Here is a 21982-nt window from a genome sequence, read left to right as displayed (position 1 = left end):
CAACTTGTTTTTTCATTTCGATCTTTAAAGCATCGTGGTCAGTTGAGAATGCGCGCAGCGTCGATGTATTTTAGATTTCATTCAAGAAAGTTCTGCTTTCACCTAATTATCTAATACTAAATAGTTCCAAAAGTATGCGCGAAACCAAACACTCTTAGTGCCCTTCTACTAAGAGCATCTATCAAGGGTTTATAAAATTTCCAGAAAGCACTCTCCCTTTTCAGAACAAAGGTAACTTTTGACTTAAGTGATGATGTTTCATTGGGAAAAGTACAGTTCACATTTCATAAATGTTGCGTTCCTTTAAACAACAGGACAAAAATATGCAGAACTACTCATCTCTTATGCCAACATATAATACTTCCATTATATGTATGCTTAGCGATTTGATGACAGAGGTATGGTAATTAAATGAAACAGATTCAGTGAATCTTGAGGTGGTAGTCCAGTGGGAAGAGGGATAGGCCACTAACCGAAGGGTCAGGGTTCGATTGGCTGAATGGCACCTTCATCTTCACTCAATATGTGTGACTTTTTGGGTATCAGAGCTTCCTGGAAAAGTACAGGCCGCACAGGGAAAGGAACTGACCCCCCCTTCTCTGATGTGTGGATTTCATACACTTTTGGGCTTATTCTTGGGCGAGCTCTACCCTAAACTATCAAACCAACTTGCACGTTGATAATTGTAGTGATGGTGGTGACAGTGAATCTCACCCCACGAGAGGAAGACTACTATATTCGATAGCTTGGTCAAAAATTATTTTATAATTTGTAAAAATTAGGCACGAAAAAATAAATACAAATTTTCAGTAAATGTTCTCCCATGAAGAAATGTTTTCCTTGCAATGATGATAACGGAAAACACAAGCGCAAGAAATTACTAGTTTATATTTAAATGGTTAATTATTTGATCGTGAGTATCATTACACCTCAAAATAAGAACCACCGTTCCAGATTCCATCCTCCAAAGTGGACACTTGGGCATAAATTTGCACGCTAATGGATCCCTCGAAAGAAAATAATTCCCCTCGTCGCTGCTGAGATTGCATCAAATAAATACGTACGCATGCAGAAAATTAATCGTAGTCATTTGGTCCCCGAAGAATGTTAGCATTTTATATATAAAATAGCTTAGGAATTTTCCACACTTTTTTGCTAGTGCGGAATTCCCTTTCAACGTACAAATACGACATAGACTACTCGTCGGACTTTGTAGACTTAGTCACGCATAAGCTTTGAAACCGGTTGAGGAGTATCATTAATATATGCGGAAAACTTATTTTATTTACAACAAAAAATAGTTCATATCCAATTAGCCGACACATTCCCAAGTGGGTCAAGGTGGAGACGGCCGGTTGAACTGATTCCAACCTCTCGCATAAAGGAAAAGTATTGACTCTTGTAACTGACTATAATGAGAAGCTGAAACTATATCTAAATAATAAATTAATTCGCGAGAGCTAAACTGCCAACAGTTAATGCAGGGAATCGTCACTTTTCGTTAATAGATTACAACGTTTTTGTAAAAGATAAAATTAATAATGGCAGACACACTTAGTGACCAGGCGAGTTAGTATGTCTAAATAAAAAGTGTGTTCACCATTCAAACTAATATCTGTAGAGGAAAAAAATATTAGACTTATCCTTGTTATAATAAAGAAAACAGTTTTTATCATTCATATTTTATTTTTTACCCATCATTTAGGATTCACCTTTATTAGGTCGTACGATAACTGATACGGGTGAACCCAGCCGCAAAGGATTGAATTAAATGGAGAAAAAGTAAGTTTTTATGTCATTTAGCAGGAACATATTATTATGGATAGACATTAACTGTAATTTTTTAAAGTTATACTTAGTTTGGTACCTTGAAAAAGAAGATTCAATTTTAAATTTTCAATTGAATCCTCGAATTCATTCTAAGTTTACGTGTATGTCACTCACCTCCCCGAGTATCAAGAGAGAGCTCTAGGTATAAAATATTGTGCGTATTAACTCAGTCTCTTTATTTATAAAAATAACAATTATATTTCAAATTGCGTAGCACTTTCCATTACAGGTAACGATTCCATGTCAGGGAATAATGAGGGCAAATACAAATCTGCGTAATCTTAGCAGACTTTCTCTAAATTATTAACCTGAAAAGGTGATTGGATGGGAGTGTGGCGAGAAGCATTCGTTGTTACAAAATATTTATGTTTAGATGAAATAAATGTGAATAACGATATAATCAATCAATATAAATAACAAACAGCGGTGCGTTCATATTAACGATCTTCAGCTGAAGGCTAAAGATCCCAATTTTCCCACGATTTTTCCATCCCGATTCCAGAAAGAAATGCTTCTAGAAATCTCGGGATAAAAGACCCCTGTCCTCGAATCCGGACCTGCGGATTTATTTTCAAGCTGTAAAGAGTTAGGCTGGGAATGAAAAATGTTATCATGTCACTCAAAATATTGCCTCCTTGCGAGTATCGCATTGTCTCTGCTTGAAGTGAAACGATTTTTACTAAAAATACAAAATACTAGAGAAGTACTAGAGGCTCTAAGTTTTCGCTGGTCAGTCATTATTTCGGACTCTTTCCTTAGATGTGAACTTTATTGGAGTTTTCTACCCCTGTCCGGGGGTAGAGCGTTGACCTACTGACCGGGAAAGCCTCTCTGGGCACCTGCAGCTCCACCCAAGCTATGTGATTTTTCAGGTACCAGATCTTCCTGGGAAACCATTTCCGGTACAGGGAAAGGAACTGGCCCGCCTACCCTAATATGGGAATTTCACACGCCGTCGGGCTTGGTACTGGGTGAACTCTACCATCACCTACCAAACGGACCTTCGGGTTGATTACTGTGTTTATGGTTTTATATAAAAAATTAATAATATATGAGTAAGGGTCAAATGTGTAACAAATAGTGAATCATTCGACTGAAGGCAATATCCCGTCAAAATAAGTTTCAGGTCGTTAAAAATAAACTTCCTTAAATATAGATTCGCGGACAGGAAATAATGTCAAAATCGAGGTCCCGAAACCACCACCACGATGTAATTGTCCGAACCCAGCTAAGGACGATGGAATGATTAATTATGTCAGTCAGACATCTTTTCTCATTTACTATTGCCGTGACGTAAACACAAAAGATGTTAATTGATATCAAATTCAATTTTCAACCATTTTTTCTAAATGGTATAATTTCGTGTCTTTGAAGATTAAAAAGTTATTGAGGGAAAGTAATTCTTGATCGAAGGTATTCCAGAGATTTTCGGGTTCAAAATATTTGGCTCGCACCCATCAACGGAATAACATCATTGAGTATATTTCCACCATTACTTTATTGAGTATATTTTTTAACTATATTTATTTATTTTATTTAGTGCATAAACATTTACACCTAAAATCTGGATTTTATGAAAAACGTAAAACATTTTTTTGTGTGTTACAGTTATTTTGGTTCGTTTTTTTTGCCATAACTCCGTAAATAAGGAACTTTGTATACTTTGGCTACAGAAAAAATTACAAACTTGCAAAATTGCAAACGTTTTTCATATTTACCATGAATTTTCTAAAACCTTGTATGGATATGAGAGGGAGTGAGTGCGTGTTTGTATATATATATATATATATATATATATATATATATATATAAGGGAATATATATATATATATATATATATATATATTCACTCCCTCTCATATCCATGCAAGGTTTTAGAAAATTCATGGTAAATATGAAAAACATTTGCAATTTTATGATGCACACATACATGCACACACACATATACACCCACACATGTATACACACACACACACGCACACTCACTTTCTTTCTGGAAAATGACAATGAATGAATTTTTCATATTATTTTGCAGCTCACAACTTGAGCATTGTTTTGCGTGCAACTTAGCTCTGACATACGAAGGTCATGTAATATCAAGATGCATATCCTCTCTCCATGAAATCCCAGTGCTCATCAACGAGGTCTAGTGGAGAAAAAATATTTCCGGCGCAACCCAGCCGATAGCTGCCTCAAGGGAAAAAAATCGTAAGACTTATCGGCGAAATACATTTTTCACTGGCGATACTGCTTTAAGCTCTATCAATTCCCTGATTCCCCCGTCTCATATCCCATTGATAATTGGTTTATTATTTTGCCGCGATATTCCATTGACAGATCGCACCATTTATTGCTGAAACAAATATCTCGTGGTCTATTTTTAAAATAATTCTGTTCGTCGCATATGGAACACCGAATTAGAAATATTTAATGAGAATAATAATGATTGAAGGCTAGAGACAGGTTTATGGGAGTGAGGGATAAACGAATCCCCTCAATGTCAAGTGAATGTATCAACAAAGATATTAGCCTTCGTGTCACTTAACCTGATCTTGGTACTTTCATGCTAGAAAAGATTAATCGACAACGTAAACTTTATAGATATTATAACCCGTCTTCCTGTGAAATAACTGACGATATTATACTCACAGGAGGAAATATATAGCATGGGGATACCATGTTTCAATGAAGGTAAATTTACACGTAATTTCTTTAATACAATGAATTTCAGAAAGTTAATGACAATAGGGTTTTTTGGCTTTCAACATTTTGAAAACGAAGCCCTTTGATTACGACACTGACTGTGGACGTTGTGAATGAATCGTCGTATTTTTATGTAAATATCAAATTATACAGGTGGTTGTTTCACTTTTGCATCAATAAGTACTTGAAAACGGTTTGCATGGAGAGCGAATACACACGAGAACATATTGAGTTACTTGTGTAATGCTATCCACTACAAGCTCCCTATTGGTCCCCCTTCGTTCTTATTGTGTAATGAATAGTCCTCCCTGCAATAAAATCCTTATTCATAGAGTAATACACTAAGCATATGTGCACCTAGAGAACGTCTTAGTAAGAATCTACACACTAGGCCTAAGCGTCCCTAGTTCTAAAGAAATGAAGCATTAAATGGAGGTAGGTACGGAAACGGAAGGATACATAGACAAAACAAAAATATAATACATTTAGGGAGGGGCGAAAATTTTATCAAAGAAAGTCATCAAATAAATGGACAAAGCTACATGCTAATGTAGAGCTGACGGACAAAATAGGTGCATTGTCTACAGCTCCGATCTCACGTGCAATGCCCACCCAGCACCAGCCGGCCCACCTCCCACATCAGCCGTCCTCTCGGTTGATAAGAAATTTTCATTTCTTGCTGCTTTTGCTTCTTCATACTTGAGAGCAAGACTTCTTTCATAAATATTTAAGTCATTGAAATAATTATTTTAAATGCGCGTTAAATATAAGGTAATTCCAGGTACGTGAAAACATATGGAAAAAGAAATTTCAGCGATAAATCCAACATTCCAACGTTAGCGTAGAGCTATTAGGCTAACACACTAATGCGATTAATACTTAGACTGTGAAGATTTGATGGGGGAAAATAGGATTTATAATCATACGCAATAGCCTGAGCGCCAGCTTTTTAATGAGTTGATAATCCCGGAATCCGTTAGCACAAAAGAAATGTCATTTGATATGCACTCAAGCTAGCCAAACAACCCAACGAAATTCACCAAATATATTGGTCAAATGTGATTCAAAATTGATACTTGGAGGCCTGGAGAGAGTTCTGGATCACTAAAAATATTGACTGTCTAAGTGTGAAGTATTGGTCCAATGGCATATGTCCATTTGATGTGATACTCGGTATGCGAAATAGTTTTAAATTTTATTTCTTTAATTCTACGTGTGCGGACGCACTTAGGGACATTTTGGGACTCAGTCCATCTTCCAAGTGGTACGTATTAAAAGGAAAAATTCCCCGGATCATAAACGTCAAGCGACAATAGGATTAATAGGGGAACATACGAGGGTCATCCGGAAAGTAGTACCCGTTCGTGAAATAAAGACACAAAAGTAAATATTAACAAACATAAAAAATTTTATTTGAAAGAGGATACTTTAAACTACTTCTCAACATAATCTCCAAGCAAATTAAGGCATTTGTCATAACGTGTGACAAGTTTCTGTATTCCTGCTGCATAGTCCTTCGCCGCCAGCTCATTGAGATACGCGAGGGACCCATCTTGCACAAATTTTTGCATAATGCAGATGGTGTTTAACAATTTCATGAACAATTGTTCGAGAAACATTGGGAAAATGCTCACAGATGTCATCAATTGTGACGCGCCGATCGTTCCTCACGAATTCGTCAACTGAGCTCACCAGTTGGTCTGTAATGACAGACGGTCTCTCCGAACGCTCATCGTCGTGTGTGTTCCCCCTCCCCATGTTGAAGTTGCGACACCACCGCCGAACAGACGACTCGTCCATTACATTGTCTCCATACACCTCCTTTAATTGGCGATGAATATCACATGGGCGAACGTTTCTTGCATTGAGGAATTTAATCACTGCCCTCACTTCACAACTGGCGGCGTTCTCAATTTTTTTAAACATTGTAAACAATCACAGAAACAACACAGGCAATGCTAGCGTCACGCAACTTGGCTCAGAGAAGGCAGACAAGCCACTGAAGCTATCTGACCTCGTCCAGCGGCTACTCGCGTCGTCAGCACTTCATGCGGCACGAACGGGTACTACTTTCCGGATGACCCTCGTATATTCACTGATGCCCTACCCGGTTCTCTTTTTGCGCACCCAACCGTTTCCCATGCATGCCGTAAAATGTTCCCTGCGATGAAAATTCTCTTCCCTAATCTATTTCGGATTTCATTTGTATGTACCAGGCCAAGGAAGGAAAAGAGCAAAATATGAACAAACGAACCTCCAGAAAGCCACTTCCACGCCAGGCTAGTCACAGTGCGGCTTCCTGTTTCTCTTATCTCTCCCTCCTATTTAGATTGGCCGGTTTCAGGGACGATATCATTTCCCAAAGTAACTCGCCGTGACATCTAGAATAGCACACGGTGACTAGGATCTGTAAGATATGCGAAGAGTGGCTGTTTATTTTTCGTGAGAAAAACTTCAAATGTCCTTAGCCTGTCATGCGCTGTACAAACAAACACATCTAACCACTATACTTTCTCATTTTTTCTCAAGGAGGAGTCGGCGGATGTTTTTTTCTATTCTTTCAAGCGACAGTGATATAATTGTAAATTTTATAAACACACGAGGGGAGTTATTTTGTTTTGCAAGCCTCAGAAGAGTAATGCAATAAACGCACTCTGGCAAACTCAAACATAATAAGTTACTGTCTCTCAACGTGCAGTCTCTGAGGTATACATTTGGACAAGATAAGATATGTTTTGGGTAGGATATTGGTAAATGACGAGCGCGTGTCCACGCGAGCGAGGAAAGACCTTGACCACACGTGTCCGACGGGGGAATCTCCGTTTTCCGCTGAAATGCTGCCCCGCGCCCACCTCTGACCGCCTACCGACGCCCCTAAGGCTGAGAGGAGAATGTGACGCACCTACCTCCGCGTAGTAAACGCTATAACTGCGCGCCTTGAGAAATGTATTTGGTTAAAAAAACAGGAATGTCCGAATATATTAAGTCACCATCCGTGTGAAAAGCCCTCGGGACAACGTGACAGCAGCAGCGGCACGTGGTAAATGAATGCACAAGATGTAAGAGAAAGGAATGCGAAATGAAAACTGCGTTCTTAGACACTTTGACGTGCAAGAATACTTCAGGTGTGAATTTCACCCTCAGCTTCATTTATGGATACTAAGGTTGCTGGAAGTCGTCGGTTCTGGAGAATGGTCGAACATATGAAGTGGTTGTTTGATCCAGAACAAAAATGATAATACATTTTTTTTATTGGAGCGAAACTGAGACTAAAATAATCTCCACGCCCATTTTACCCAGGCAAATTATATTTAAATTTATCAACGTTTTACGCACAATACGGTAATAACATTAAAATTATAAAATGTGATAGCAATCCAGTGTTAAACAATCAGAGGTTATCGAGAGCACAAAAGGAGTAATTTTCCCCGCCGATACTTTCGTTAATATGCGGCACGTTTTCCGTAATAAATTATGATTATTAGGTATTAAATAAGGTATTTAATATCAACTGCGATTTAATTCTGGCTATAGAATATTTAGATTTATCAGAGACAAGATATTTAGAAAACTGCAGGAAATTTTACTCTCCTTTTAAGACAGTTAAACTGAATGACCGGTTAAGTTGAATTCTTTTTTAAGTGGAAGCCGGTAAAGAAGGCAATCAGTTGCCACCAAGCCAATACAGGAACACGAATTATCTGCATCAATCGAATAACAGATGATATTTGGCGAACAATTGTTATGCAAGGAAAATGTACGAAGCTACGTGACACCTACCCTCGATTGTATCAAACACCATGGTAATTTTTGGTACTTTTAAATTTCTTTAATCGACAGTTACCCAACCTCCTTGCATCGCTTCTTTTCGTGGCGTATGTTTTTCAAAAGGGAAGAATCCAGTACTAATAAACCAAGAAGAAAAGGAAAGTTCAACGTGATGACAATTTTTTGTTGTACATTCGATGCACCTACTAATACGTTCAAGTTAATAACATTTTTTTCCAATTCAAGAAAGAAGCAAATGATATATCCTAATTTGAGGTGCCACAAATAATACATAATCATCTCGAGCGTTACTACCATCACCTCGATAGGCACTGGCACTTACTGGTGCCTCGATTGGTACTGGCACTGAGGTGGTGTAGTAAAAATGTATTGAAGTGCAGCCTCCTCCGTCCTCTAGGTATCTTGGGCCCCCCTCACTGAATGAAATTATACTGGCCATAATATAACCATTACGAAGAAAACATTTTACCAAAAAGGATGCGGCTAAAGGGTCTGAAACATCTCTTACTCCCATTTTCTTGGGTTTAGATAATATATTACCTATTGGTATATTTCTCTTAAAAAAACTGCGGAGTTACGTATCTCGGTTGGAGGTTCGCAGCTACGTAGGTAGGTGTGCACCAACCGTGCCAAGTGGTCGATTCAGCACATGCACGAATTTAATAAAACAAATATTAGGATCTATTAATGCTGCCCGCACGACAAAAGTTTCAATTCGGCACTTGAGTTAGATGATGAGGATTCGAGAGCTTATGAATAATATCTACATTTATCTACGTGTACATAATACATCGCAAGCTGTCGCAAGGACGTTTGGCAGGGGCTGGTAGGTCACCAGTCATTCTGCATATATCCCCTCTATTTCCTCATGCACCTGGCACCCCACGATCCACGAAAAACCGCGTGGAAGTGGGGCGACCGAACACCAATCATGCAATATGCCTACACATATTACGAGTTCAGCAGCCATTCCTATGGTTAGCAGCTATTCCGTTCCCTACACAAAGACGACAAGAAAATACCTTAAAAGAGGGCAGGCACAATGCAATTCAGTCACTTATTACCGGTTAGTATTCTACACATTCCGGACGGACAATTCACAAATGCAATAGACTGTATATATATTCGGATACACACCACTTGGCAAAAAGGGCACACGGCGGGGGAGAGTGTTTTGTGTGAATTTAATCTTGTACACCCCTATTTTCTACAGCGTGTACCTATCATTTTCTTAGGTGTTCCCCCTTGTATTGTTGCCCCAAATAATGCGTGGGAAAAGCGAATACTATCAGTTCGACCGTCTAACTCTCTAATTTTGTGACAATTTTCGACACTGCCAATGTAATTTGAGGGCCTAATTATATCTCTAATGTCGGATGCAAAACCACACGCTTTATATCTTTGTAATACGTTTCATCTAACCTTGCGTATTTGCATATCTAAAGGTTCCCACCCCAGATACTGTATTACATGTGTGACGCTTTGTGTCCTTTGGTACGAGTTTTTCACGAACCAACAGCCTTTCTCTGTACCCTATTCAATGCTATAATTAATGTTTTTTGGGGATGGATCCCAAACGCTCGCCGTATACTCAATATGAGGCTTTACTAAAGTAAAAAAGCTTCACTTTTTCGTCGCTACACCTTCCGACTACATAAACGCGCCACCTTTTTTGGCGCCCTCCACGAATCGTACGTGTATGTTTTCCCCGATATAACAATGTATATCAAATCGAAGAAGATTTTCTAACAATTTGACAAGGCGACTGTCAAGCAACGGTGAAAAGAATTTACAAGAGGCTGAAATTGGTATGAGAAACTTAAGAACCGATTGTTTACGACAATATAATAGATTTTATGAAGAAGAGGGAAATGATTCCAGGAAAATATCACATAATAATACACTCACCCTCAGCCAATAAACGTGGCACTTTCAGATCTGCTACTTGCGAGGTCAGAAACCAGCTCGAAAAGCGCGCGCATTCTCTCCACGGCACAACTTCCTTCTAATCTGTGGCCTCTTCTCATTTCATTCAAGAGCACAACCAGGCCGAAGCGCACTCCAGGCACTCAACGCGGAGAAGTGATCGAAGCGAAAACACACACCTCTTTTCGGGCCGACCATTCATCCATCGAGCCGCACTTTGGGATGTAATGACGGGAGCGTGATGCGCAGAGATGCCCTCGAGTCCCCCATCTGAAGCATGTGACTGGCGCGAGAGTTCTTCCCTCCGTTTCGCGCCATTTCCGCGAAACTTGCCGGGTGAAAGCTTTCCAGTGAAATGGCGGGAAAACCCACAGCCTCCTATCCCCGGAATCGCGAATACCTAACACGTGAGCCACTGCCCGTGCCGAGGGCGTCGTCATAACTTTTGAGTATCCGTTGAGAGACGCAGCGGAAACCGGTTTCAAAATCTCCGCGCGGGAATATTTTAACCTCGTCCAATTGAAAACCATTTACGAAGGTTAGGGATCAATTTAGCCTTCGCTACTTACTATGATTCCATTCTTCCTGAATGAAACTAATGGCAGCAAGTTGACAAAGGAATGTGCACACTGAAGTGTAAATTGAAAACAAACAATATTCATTTTCTGAGTTATTTATACCCAAATTGGAATGAAAAATAATGCCTTATATATTTTACGGTAAAAAATAATTGATGGTAGCTTTCTTTTTCACCGTTAATTAAGGATTATCTGAGATTTATTTAACTTAGACATAAATTTATTGGCGACTATGGCATTTAGTATTTCATCGAACTACGTCACAGTGATGAGTTGTTTGTCTAAGAAAGGCGTTTAAGCACTGGCATTAATATCTACGCCAAAAAAGTATAAAGCAGATTCTAGCATATGCAGTGTATTGATTAGTCATAGTTTACCGCCCATGGCTGAAGATCCGCGCGGGTCACTGAGCACTTGAGGCCCAACCAATTAAGTGTGAGATTTTTAGTGGACGTGCTCTGAATATACAGACAGATATCATTTCAACTGCCAAAGCAGTGGGAAGCAAAGGATACAGTTACGACATTTTCAAATGATGGGGCGCTTTAAAACAGTTGAAGCCTGATGCCTCAACCGCTTCAACTTTAAAAGGATCCTAGCCCTGTGAAGGATACGAATGAATTTCGAAATCGATTGCGATTTGTTCCATAGTAATTTCTTCCCCCACAGAAATCATAAATCGCTTTCAGAGATTAAGATCACTATGTCTTAACGTAAATATTTACATGATTAAACAATCAGTAAGCAAAGGAAGTACCAGAGTAAATTGGGCCTCAAAGTCAAGTACCATGTAATTTTGATATGGTTCTTCCAAATGAAATGGAGGGCACTAAAGCTTTCGTGTATAGAAGAACAACTATCTTAAAATACGTTGGCAGACAAATTCATTTATAAAAATTCTTAGAAATCATTAACTAATATTAAAGCATATTTTGGCGACGTATTTTGAAATGATATATTTCACGATCTGCATAAATGTGAGACATCTAGTCCCTTTATAAACTGTCAACAGGTAACAGTCAACTTCAGCATGCGTCACATTGACTGAGACCTAAAGCATGCATTTTAATCCTCAATTAGGAGTTACTCAATTTTAATTGAATTGGCTGCTGTTGCCTCGGCAAAAAGATATAAAAGCATTTCTTCACTTTTTTTCCTAAAAATTGCTATTTACTCATGCGATGACTTCCTACTCAAACTCTAACACTTCGGAAGGGTGTATTCTTATTATGCCAAAAAAATAAGCGCATCATCCTATCTGATTTCATTTTATTATTAACACTAGAATGCTATACGATCGTAAAAAAATCGGTCGAGATACGAGCATTAAACAAAGCACTTGTAATAACACATGCTAATTAATTATGCCCCGCACGAATCAACACCTCAGCACAGGAGGGAAGGCAAACTGTTGGTGAACGGAAGGAGGCGGTGGGGAAGAATTGAGATGTTTCTGAAAATTCACCAAATTTTAGCGCCCCTCTCGACGGAAAAATTGCTCTCATTGAAATACTCGACACTCGAAAACCGGTAAGTAATTGGAATGCGACCGAAAAAAATGCCAGCGGCGTAATTTGCATCCGCGCCTCCTGGGCGAGTAAGCACAAGTGGGCACCAGTGATCGAGTCATTTCGACTCTCACATCTATACAATATTATATTTCGGAGGATCAATTCTCTGACACACGTCGGTCCAACAATATCCCTTTCGACAAGATTGTCGTCAATGGTATTTTCCCGCTTCAACCTCTTACTGCAAATCACTTATTGGAACATATCCCTCGTTAGTCATATTTAATCAATGGGAGATCTATCCAACTAACACTTTCCTTTTCATTTTTTATGAAATACACTGGTAAATGGGTTTTTTTGCCGACACATGAGGTAAACAATTCTCTTACCTTAAAATCTGGTGAGAAGTGGAGTGATTTGCGACCGACAGTGTGTAAGCGGTGGTAGCATGCAGACAAATGAAACCGCTACAATTTCTTGCTTGGAGCAGAGCGAAGAACCTTGGGTGTTGATTTCGATGCGGAAATGAGTGATGGAAAAATTGTTTGTGCATTGAAGAAAGAGGCACCACGTGTCCTATTTGGGTAAGCTTATAACTTTTCTTCCACGGAAGAAATAAGTTTCGTAAACACTGAACGTGTCCACACTTATATTGTCTCCGGTTGAATCATCTTAGATCAGGGAAACTGCTTGCAACTTCCGTATGCTTTCACATGAGTTGATGTACACAAAACCGATTGTTTTACAAATTGGGGAGGGGTAGAGAGTGCTAAGAGTGCAGAGGATGCTAAATGAATAATTTTACTTCGTTTTTAAAATCAATGCCATTAAATGGCATCCAGAATTAAACTTTACTCCTCGAGTTTCGATTGCCATCAGAAAAGCTTCGTTTCCATCATTCTTGTGTCACGTCGATATTCTGAGTGCATGCCGCAATATAAAGGTACCCGTAATTATGACGACCGATAAAAAAACCACGTAGGAATATATCGAACTTAAATTCAAATAATTTTATATTAGTGTCAAGGGATGATATATAGGTGCTGATCGTAAACATTTATTCACCAGGTGGTTGTCACCAGCAAAGTCATAGCCATTTCTCTCTAATGGTGTTGAGTGACCTTCAGCTTCGGCAAAACTACTGCGAATGCCGTTGCACCTTTCACTTATTGGATAAATTATGTTATGGCCAGCTTTTTCTCAACCTTAAACTCATTTTTATCTAAAAGCAATTGGTCATCTACTGTATCACCCTTGGCCGATGAATACGTTTAAGAGCGGTCTTGAAGAATATTGACCTAATGAAGTAATTTTCTTCGCTATATTTCATTCGACCACAAAGATTCCACGGTTGGCAACTTGATGAATGGACGAGATACCTTTGCGAAACAGATAAAAGTCCTTGAAGACTTTCAACCCAAGTTCCCTATCTGCGTGCGACTAATTAGGAGAAAAATGCGTCGAAAGTGCCCAAAAGACTTCGGTTCACGTTTGGGGCAGGTTTCGGTTATATGTATATTTTAATGACATGCTTCCCTTAATAATGAGAGCGCCCGAACTGCTTCAAAATGAAAACACTCATGAGACGGAAGGTAGGTTGAGGCCTTATAAACATATGCTATAAACTTGACGGGTGAACAACCTTGATGGGTAAGGGTAGTACGCCGTGGCAAGATCCACGGATCCTCCGCGAAGGTCCTCTTACCAGTTTCGAGACGCCCTCGGAGCAACTCCCTCCGGCCACCGGGCGGATCAGTGTCAAGTTCCCGGTTCCCGACCGCGATGACTCGCGGCTCAACTCCTCGGACGCTCACGAACGACACTCGGGCTGGGGGGGACGCAGCGACCCTTCTTTCTCTCTCCCTTCCGCCTCCCGCCAAGGGGGACCCCACTGAAAACGTCCACGCGCACGTTCCTCCCGTGAGAGGAGCGTCGCCTGCGCTGGAAAGACCCTTCCGCGCGTGGCACTCGTGCTGTTAGGGGGGGGGTCGGAGGGGGTTTGGGGGGGGGGGTGTGGGCGGGATTGACTGTACTGGAGTAGGGACTGTACTCTTCTTCCCTCGCGCGACGAACGGGAGCCTCACTGCCACCTCCACCTCAGCCTGGCGGGGGTCGGGCCGCGGGCCGGAGATGTTGCTTCGCACTCCGCGAGATCACAGTCACTCCGTGTCCCTCGCCCTGTCTCCTTCTCGCTCTCCGTTCGTTCCCTGACTCGCCCGACGGCGCTGTCGGAGAAGTGGAGGGGGGCGTGGGCGGGAGGACGCTCGGGGGAGGGAAGGGAGACTACTGAGTGCATCTCGGTGGGGGCGGCGGCGGTGCACGGGGTGATGGTCGGCGCTCGGGGGGGGGGGGGAGCAGAAAGGGTGGGATGGTCGGCAGGGTCGCGGGCCGCGAGGGGCGGAGAGCAGGCAGTCCCCTCTCTCCGCGTGGGCCGCCGAGGATTCGGGAGAGCGGAGGGGGCGACGGTGTCCCCATCAAGGCTACTCCCTTGCGGCCGCTGACCGTGGGGCGGTGTATCTTGCGGTCCCGCAATTTATATCCGTAGGAGGGAATGGAGGAGGGTACGGCGGACGGAAGAGGGTGTCTCTTCAGTAGAAACGTCTTTTAAGGTCTCTTGGGCCAGAAAGGCAAATATGAGCTCGCACCACATTTCATCGCGTTCGAGCGCGTGAATCGCTCTGGTACGCCACAACATCGGAATCTGTTGGGTGGGATCCATCGGGTATAAGATATGGTGTTACATCATAAACGGCCAATCCCGAGTGGCACGTGGTCTGTATTCCTTTTGAACTAAAACCCTCACGAGTTACGAATCAGAAACAAGGATTCTCATGGTGCGATTTCTTTTTTCCTGGTTGTTTGGCTTCGAAAGATACTAGTGGAGAAAAGAGGCGAATTAGGGAAACAAATTAATCTCGAACTCTTAGTTTCAAAAATTGGCGCATCAAAGATAGTCCAATATTGAGCATTAGAATGCGTTTCAAATATCAATAAGAGGCTCTCAGTGTTTAAAAACTGTATATCCACATAACATTTGTTTAAGAACTACGTATGAACGGGTGTTATATTACTTTTCATCACTCTCCACTAATAGATGAACTTAGGTGACACATTGAATCGTGCAGTCACGATCGAACCTCCTTAAAGAAGGCGTGGATCACTTTAGTTAATTGAAATGCTTAGAAAAGATTTTAATCATCTTAAAAAAGGGATGGGACGGTCAGGGGTGTGACCATGCCTTACTCCTTAATAAAAGGTTCCTTATTTGACTAAAATTACAGAATTAACAGTGCATATTTTATTAGTTGAATATGAATCTTTTAGTTAGTCTCAGGACAAGAAAATCGCCACCACACGTGGTTATCCATCTTACATTTTTCATGAATAGTACTAGTTTTGACGGGACCCAAGATTTTATTATCGAGTGCGTATGATGATAGAGGGGGCATAAGTTTGAGGGGGGAGGGGTTGAGCTGAGAACAGGATCCTTCGTGGTGACACAGGGAAGATGGGAGTTCTGTCGGGTGGCTTCGCAAAGCAGCCAAGAAAGGATACCGACCCCTCGGTAGTCCCTCACCTTCTGTAATTAAGCCCGAGCACTGGACATGAGAAGTTCTTTGCCCTGATCACCGCGAGACTCACCTGCCGTAGGGTAAATAATTTAGATCGTCCCTCAATGCTAGATTTTCTACCTGAAATGTTTAGGTACTTTCTGCACACCTTATATTATCCCCCTTTTGAACCCACTATGGAATATTGTTTAATAGGGTACAGGGTATCTAATGGGATTCTCAAAAAACGGTGAAGCCTACCGTGGTGTAATAAATAGACGAATAAAGACGTTCAGTGATCCATGAAGATCGTCCTCTTACCCTGAGACCGGTTTTGAAAAATATCCGATATCCTCTCAAAGCTAAATAATACATTGGTTCTTCATATAGTTGATTTAAATTTCAAATCACAGCTTCCTAGGAGAGGGTGAGAATGAAAAGTCTGTAGAGATAGCTTAGGCTGATGGTGACATAACATGAGATACATTTTTCCTGTACTGAATGGATTAGGAAATGGTAACCCAATGTAGCGTTTGTAAAATTTGTAGGTATTATGCAGCCATCGCTAGTAGATTTTGGACTATATGTACGTTAAAACGTGTTTGAATTTATTTGGGTTAGTATTATATGCATTTGTAAGAGCTAATTCTACCGCTAATGAAGACAACTTCATAATGAAAATGTGGAAACATAAGAGATTAGTGTTGAAGGTCTAAATAATGGATGTCATATTCTTGTCTAAACGTTTCATCGATGAAATGCGCTCTAAGAAGCCCCAATCTCTGAGAGTAATACAGGACTTGAACACGAAACCATCACACACACAGGTGGATGAATTTCTCATTAGTTCCACACCGCCATGTGAAGGCACATATCATATCCCTGTGATCGATAAGTAATCTTGGACTGGAAAATAATCTTCCGCATGTATTCACATCATCTTTAATAAGCCGTTGAAAAAAATTCAATTTCGAGGAAATCTTTCCACCTACGCCCGAAGTAATTATCTATCAGGTGGAATGAGGCTGTTGGAGGGAAAAAGTTGAATATCGCAGTATTGCTGCATCTTAGTCCATCCTTTAAAAAGTTAATTTTTAAAAATTGCAACCGCACCGCGATGATTTCGAAGATTTTTTCTCCACACATATTTACATTAAACATGGTAAGGAAATTTGCTCAGGTGATCCATAGCTTTTCACTCGGGATGAAGTATCGTAAGGCCGGGGAGGGGTAAACAAAGCGTACCTAAGGGTGGAATTTTTCCTCATTTAAGTGATGTGGCAGAGCATATAAAAAGTAACGGTTCCCGCAAGGAGTATGAAAAAACATTTTGTTGCACTGGAAGCCCTCACCTGGGAAGGTTTATTTTCACTCACGAGGATTGGAAAGGTTTTAAATTTCAAGCCGAGGGCATGGCAAAGTCATTTCGTTCCATTCAGCCACAATAGTAATGATCGTTAAGGAACTGCCAGTAGCTGAAAGATAATCTAGTAATAGTAAAATAGGAGCACCGTTCAAGGAAGTACCACTACTGTGAATGGAAGCAATTATAATAATAACATGGTATGATTACTATTGTGAATTTACAGAACGTGATTTCAATTGAAATCATTAAGAAGTTCGAGAAATATTTCTCTAAATGTGTACATCTCTCTCGTTTTAAATTCAGAAAATTCAATCTGACAATACCATTCAAGTGGCAAAATATTCTAATGAAAAACTGCATTTACCAGAAATACTGCCGCGTCCTCTTATTCACCACATTTATTTTTCATGTTATCAGGTTGATTAACATATAATGCATGAAAGCGTATGAAGAAATAAGTCGTACAAAACAGAATGTGAATTATTGAATATATAACGGTAAAATATGATAGAATAAATTATGAAAAATAAGCATAAAAACAATCAAAATGTTCTGTTTTATAAGGACTATATTTTGATGAAAAAGACTCTCAAAGAACATTACCTGCAGTTTTACATAGATATGTAAATAACACAGTTTTAGGCGTAACATGGTGGAAATCCGCTATGATGACAGAAGACACTTAGTTTTTCCACACAGAGCATTTTTAGAGCGACCTAGGTTTCGTTACAGCGTAATATCTTCCGAAGATGTTACCCTGTAACGAAACCCAGGCCGTAACAAAAATGCTCTAAATGGAAAATCTAAGTGTCTTCTTTCATTATAGATACATAAATTATGTTGCCTTTCCAATACCCATAAAATGCTAACTAGAGCATCTGTAATTTTCACTACCTCGATCATATTAGTTATATCAGAGAAATTGGGCATACTACACTTCCGGTTACTCGCTATTACTTTAATTTGCTGATTTTTGAGGGGGATAGCGAAAAAAAGATAAATCAATTCATAAAATGTTTCTTCGAATAGGTTGTGAATTAAAATTTTTATAGCTATATATTTCCATCAGTTAAGTGTAAGTATTATTGATAAAGAGTTTAACATAATTTTTCCTTAATATTAATAAGTATCTGCGTGAACTTAAACCACAAAAACGGAAGGTAAACACTTGCTGCCACTGTAAATAGAAATTTCACCAATGTAGACTTCAGTCTCCGAGCAAATGTTCAAATCGTAAAAGTATTCAATAAGTTCATAAATCCGTACTCTGAAACGGGTCTATCATTAGGGGGTGAATCAGTGAAACTGTCATCAGGTAGTCTTTTTAGGTTACTAGCATGAAATCGAATTGAATATCGCTACTTAATATGAGAGGCTCGTACTAGCTGTTGGGTTAGTGATAGTTTATTTCAAGGGATGCGTTAAAATCAATTCCCTAAACTCAATCATGAAACTTTCCGCACAAATGGATACAGTGGGAATGGTCTCGGGGCACCTAGCTAGTAACTATTACGTTCATTATTCAGAATAACTAGATTCCAGCATTGCCCGAGCTCCACGTATGACAGCAGAAAATACAAAGGGGTTCGAGATTGTGTCGCGACTGTTACACCAATCATTCATTTTCTAGTCAGAAAAATTTTTCGAGCTTGGACAGGGAAAAAGTAGACAACTTTAATAAAGTATACTTGATTCTATCTTTTCATTGGAACGGGAAAGAAATTCCCCGAAACGCACATTGGAATTCTTAAAATGCCAATCCAACACTCACTAACAGGACATTTCATGACTGATATTGGATATTCGGGACTTTTCATTGCCCGGCTTCACGGGCACACCTTCAAAATAAACATAATATAATGGATCAATAATTCTTAGCTGGTAACACTATACAAGATTATGCTACTTAGTGTTGTTCAAGCGAGCCTAGGAGGGTGTCATTTAGGCGGGACGGGACTGCGCATTTGCGCGCCACCGAAAAGCTTCCTTCAATTGCCACGTAAAAATTAGAACACTCTAGAGAGACCAAATATGCAAACGCATAGCGTCCAAACTTGTAAGCTTCACTTTGCGCTACAGCACCAAATGGGGGAAATACAGGGTATTAGAACATTTCAAACCAACCGCTCTGGTCTACATCCCGACGTCACATTTTCATTGGTGTTATTGCTTAGAATTTGGTAACGGAGTAGGCAGCAGCGCGGATATCGCGGAAGTGTGCGTGGAATTTTATTCTCCTAAGTTTCGCATTTTCTCATGCAATGAGCATTCGGTCGCGAACTGGGTATGACGTGGGTGTGAGCGGTTGTGTAAAATAGGTTTACGCCTGACGTACCGCGATTATGAAATGCGCCTTTTCGCTCGCCCCGCGAGTCTCTAGTCCGTTGCCAAGTGGAGTTCATTTTTGAGTACCCTCAGCCAAAACCGGGGCGAGGGCCGGCCGACGTGCGCCTCCGGGGGCCGTCTCCGCGGAGCAAGTGGTCCCGCGCTGGTGCGGCGACAGCGATAAACATCCGGGCGGCCTCCCTGCGCCGATGTCCGACGCTCCTGGCGCTCAAACTCACCGTCGTGAAGTCGTACGCACACACGAACAGAGCATTGGAAACGTCAAGAGGAGAAAGAGGTCAATGGTGGAGAGGGGTCGGGAGTAAGATGGGAAGCGAAGGGGGGCCGGAGGGGGACGGAGAGAAGATGGCCTCTGCGCGGTTGGCCCGGAAACAGTCCACACAGGAGAACCCCCTACCCCGCCATCAAGTGATTACGTGTGAACCAGACGCGCGGGCCGGGTGAATGCTCAATCGCCTTGGGCCTTGAACAATAATTCGCAGCCGTATCTCGCGCGCGGCGGCTGCTGCGGAGTGCGAGCGCGTTCGAGTGTGTGTGCCGGGTGGGGGGGCACAAAGGGGATCCGGGCTGTCCGGCCCGCGGCCGTCGGCCTTGCCGATCGCGCGCCCGCCCATGCCAAGGGGACGGAGGAGGCGCGTGGCGTGATGGGATGGGAGGCTCGCCGCGGAGCGGGGTTATCTTGGAGTCTGAGGGAAATCGATAGCGCCCCACGGGCCGATGGTGCTTCCATCCGCTGAGCGCTCCACATTCGCTTGCACCGCCCACGCACCGGCCAAACTAATGACGCATCGCGGCGAGATGATGGGAAACAGGAGGGATTGAATGGTCTCAATTTCACCGTAGTAACGAAGTCCATCGTGCGCCACGCAAGCCGTGAACCGTGCTGTTACTTAGATCTACGGATTAATGAAGTGAAATATTTCGTAGCGTTCGGGGTAGAAGCCTCGAGAAAATTCGGTCTCCAAGAGTCAGATAGAAGAGCGATACCGCCTCGGGAGCAAGACAGCTCGCTAATATTCCATACAGTTGGAAATATGGTGACACGCCTGCCCAGCTAAATGCAGAAAACGGAATGACATTTATTCGCAAAAGACGGAATCAATTCACTACAAATTACAAGAATTAATATACATACGTATGCTGCATGTATTGCAATTATCGCATTGTTGAGCTGTGTCGATATTGTGTAGGCTCTTCTTCCGATCAGAAATGTGAGGGTGGTGTCACCCGTATTGAAATTCTATAAAACAAAAACGTTCTATAACTCAAGGAGGAATGGAAAGGTGATCTTTCCGCAGTTTCTTGGGAGCGGATGCGGACTTGGATCAGAATTTAATAATTATGAAGTGTAGCGTCCGATTCAAAAATATAAGGTAGGAAAGGCGGGTTAGGAAATGGAGAGTAGAATCATTAGTAAATTGAATGGGAAGGGCTGTAGAGAATATCATTGGTGAAGGATAGGAGCTGAGTACTCTAGAGGAAAAATGGGAATATATCAAAAAAGGGATATTGAAAGTTGCAAAATAAACTATAGGGACTGTTAAAAGGAAAGGACAAGCATGGCTTACAGATAAGATGATTACAAAGATACAATCTGTAGATAAGAGAAGGAAATGGAAGAATGTAAATAAGGAGGTAGGTAGAAGGAAGTACAAAAAGTTGAAAAATACATTGAGACGGGTAACAAATAGAGCAAAATAAGCGTGAGGGAAGAGGCAGTGCGAGGATTTGGAAGGTCAGCGAAGGAAGGGTGAAATTGGTGCGCTATACAGGAAGGTTAAAATTTTGTCGGGAAGTAAGAATGGAAAATCTGCGTTAACAATCAGAGATAAGTCGGAAAAAATATTACTTGGACCAAAAATGGCCCAAGAGATGAAAGTAATATATTGAAGAGCTGTATAGTATATAACTTAGGCAAGATTAAACATAGGCTAGCAAGGTTAAATATAGGAATAAAAAATATGACGTAGATGACGTGTTCTAGCACACGTCCAGGCTTAATCGTCGGCAAGATATGAAGAGCATTAAGGGAATTAAAATCAAATTAGGCAATGGGGGTGGACCATATTCCTACGGAACTATTTAAAAGTTTAAGATAATGTGGGAGGAAGAGTTTTTAATTGTGTGGACATATTCATAGCATTTATGAGAGGTAATTTTGGCCGGGAGACTGTCAGATCAGTGTTCGTTCCTATTCCAAAAAAGGCAAAGGCTTCATCGTGTGAGAAAATGCAGAACGACTAGTCTTGATTCCACATGCAGTTAAATTCGTTCTCAGGATCATCAACAAGAGGATTGAGAGTTGAGTAAATGATTAGTTTGGGGGATGATCAGTTTGGTTTTAGGCAAGAGAGAGGTACACGTGATGCCATTGCAGTAATG

General features: G+C 41.0%; 1 protein-coding gene across 2 annotated transcripts in view; it reads right to left on the bottom strand.

Moving 5' to 3' along the window:
- LOC139685734 (solute carrier family 41 member 1-like) overlaps window positions 1-21982 on the bottom strand; it is a 134622-nt gene that overhangs the window by 61855 nt on the left and 50785 nt on the right. Inside the window, exon 1 of one of the 2 annotated variants that reach the window (XM_071582784.1) lies at window positions 14043-14216. The exons of the other annotated variant lie outside the window; for it this stretch is intronic. The gene's annotated coding sequence lies outside the window, so the exon portion shown is untranslated. Of the gene's footprint in view, window positions 1-14042; window positions 14217-21982 lie in introns of those variants that run through there. 2 annotated transcript variants of the gene reach the window in all.

This window comes from Hetaerina americana, unplaced genomic scaffold (assembly GCF_022747635.1).
Source record: "Hetaerina americana unplaced genomic scaffold, ioHetAmer1.1.p SCAF_12, whole genome shotgun sequence".
Taxonomy (NCBI): Eukaryota; Metazoa; Arthropoda; class Insecta; order Odonata; family Calopterygidae; genus Hetaerina; species Hetaerina americana.
This window is presented reverse-complemented; position numbering and strand designations above follow the sequence as displayed.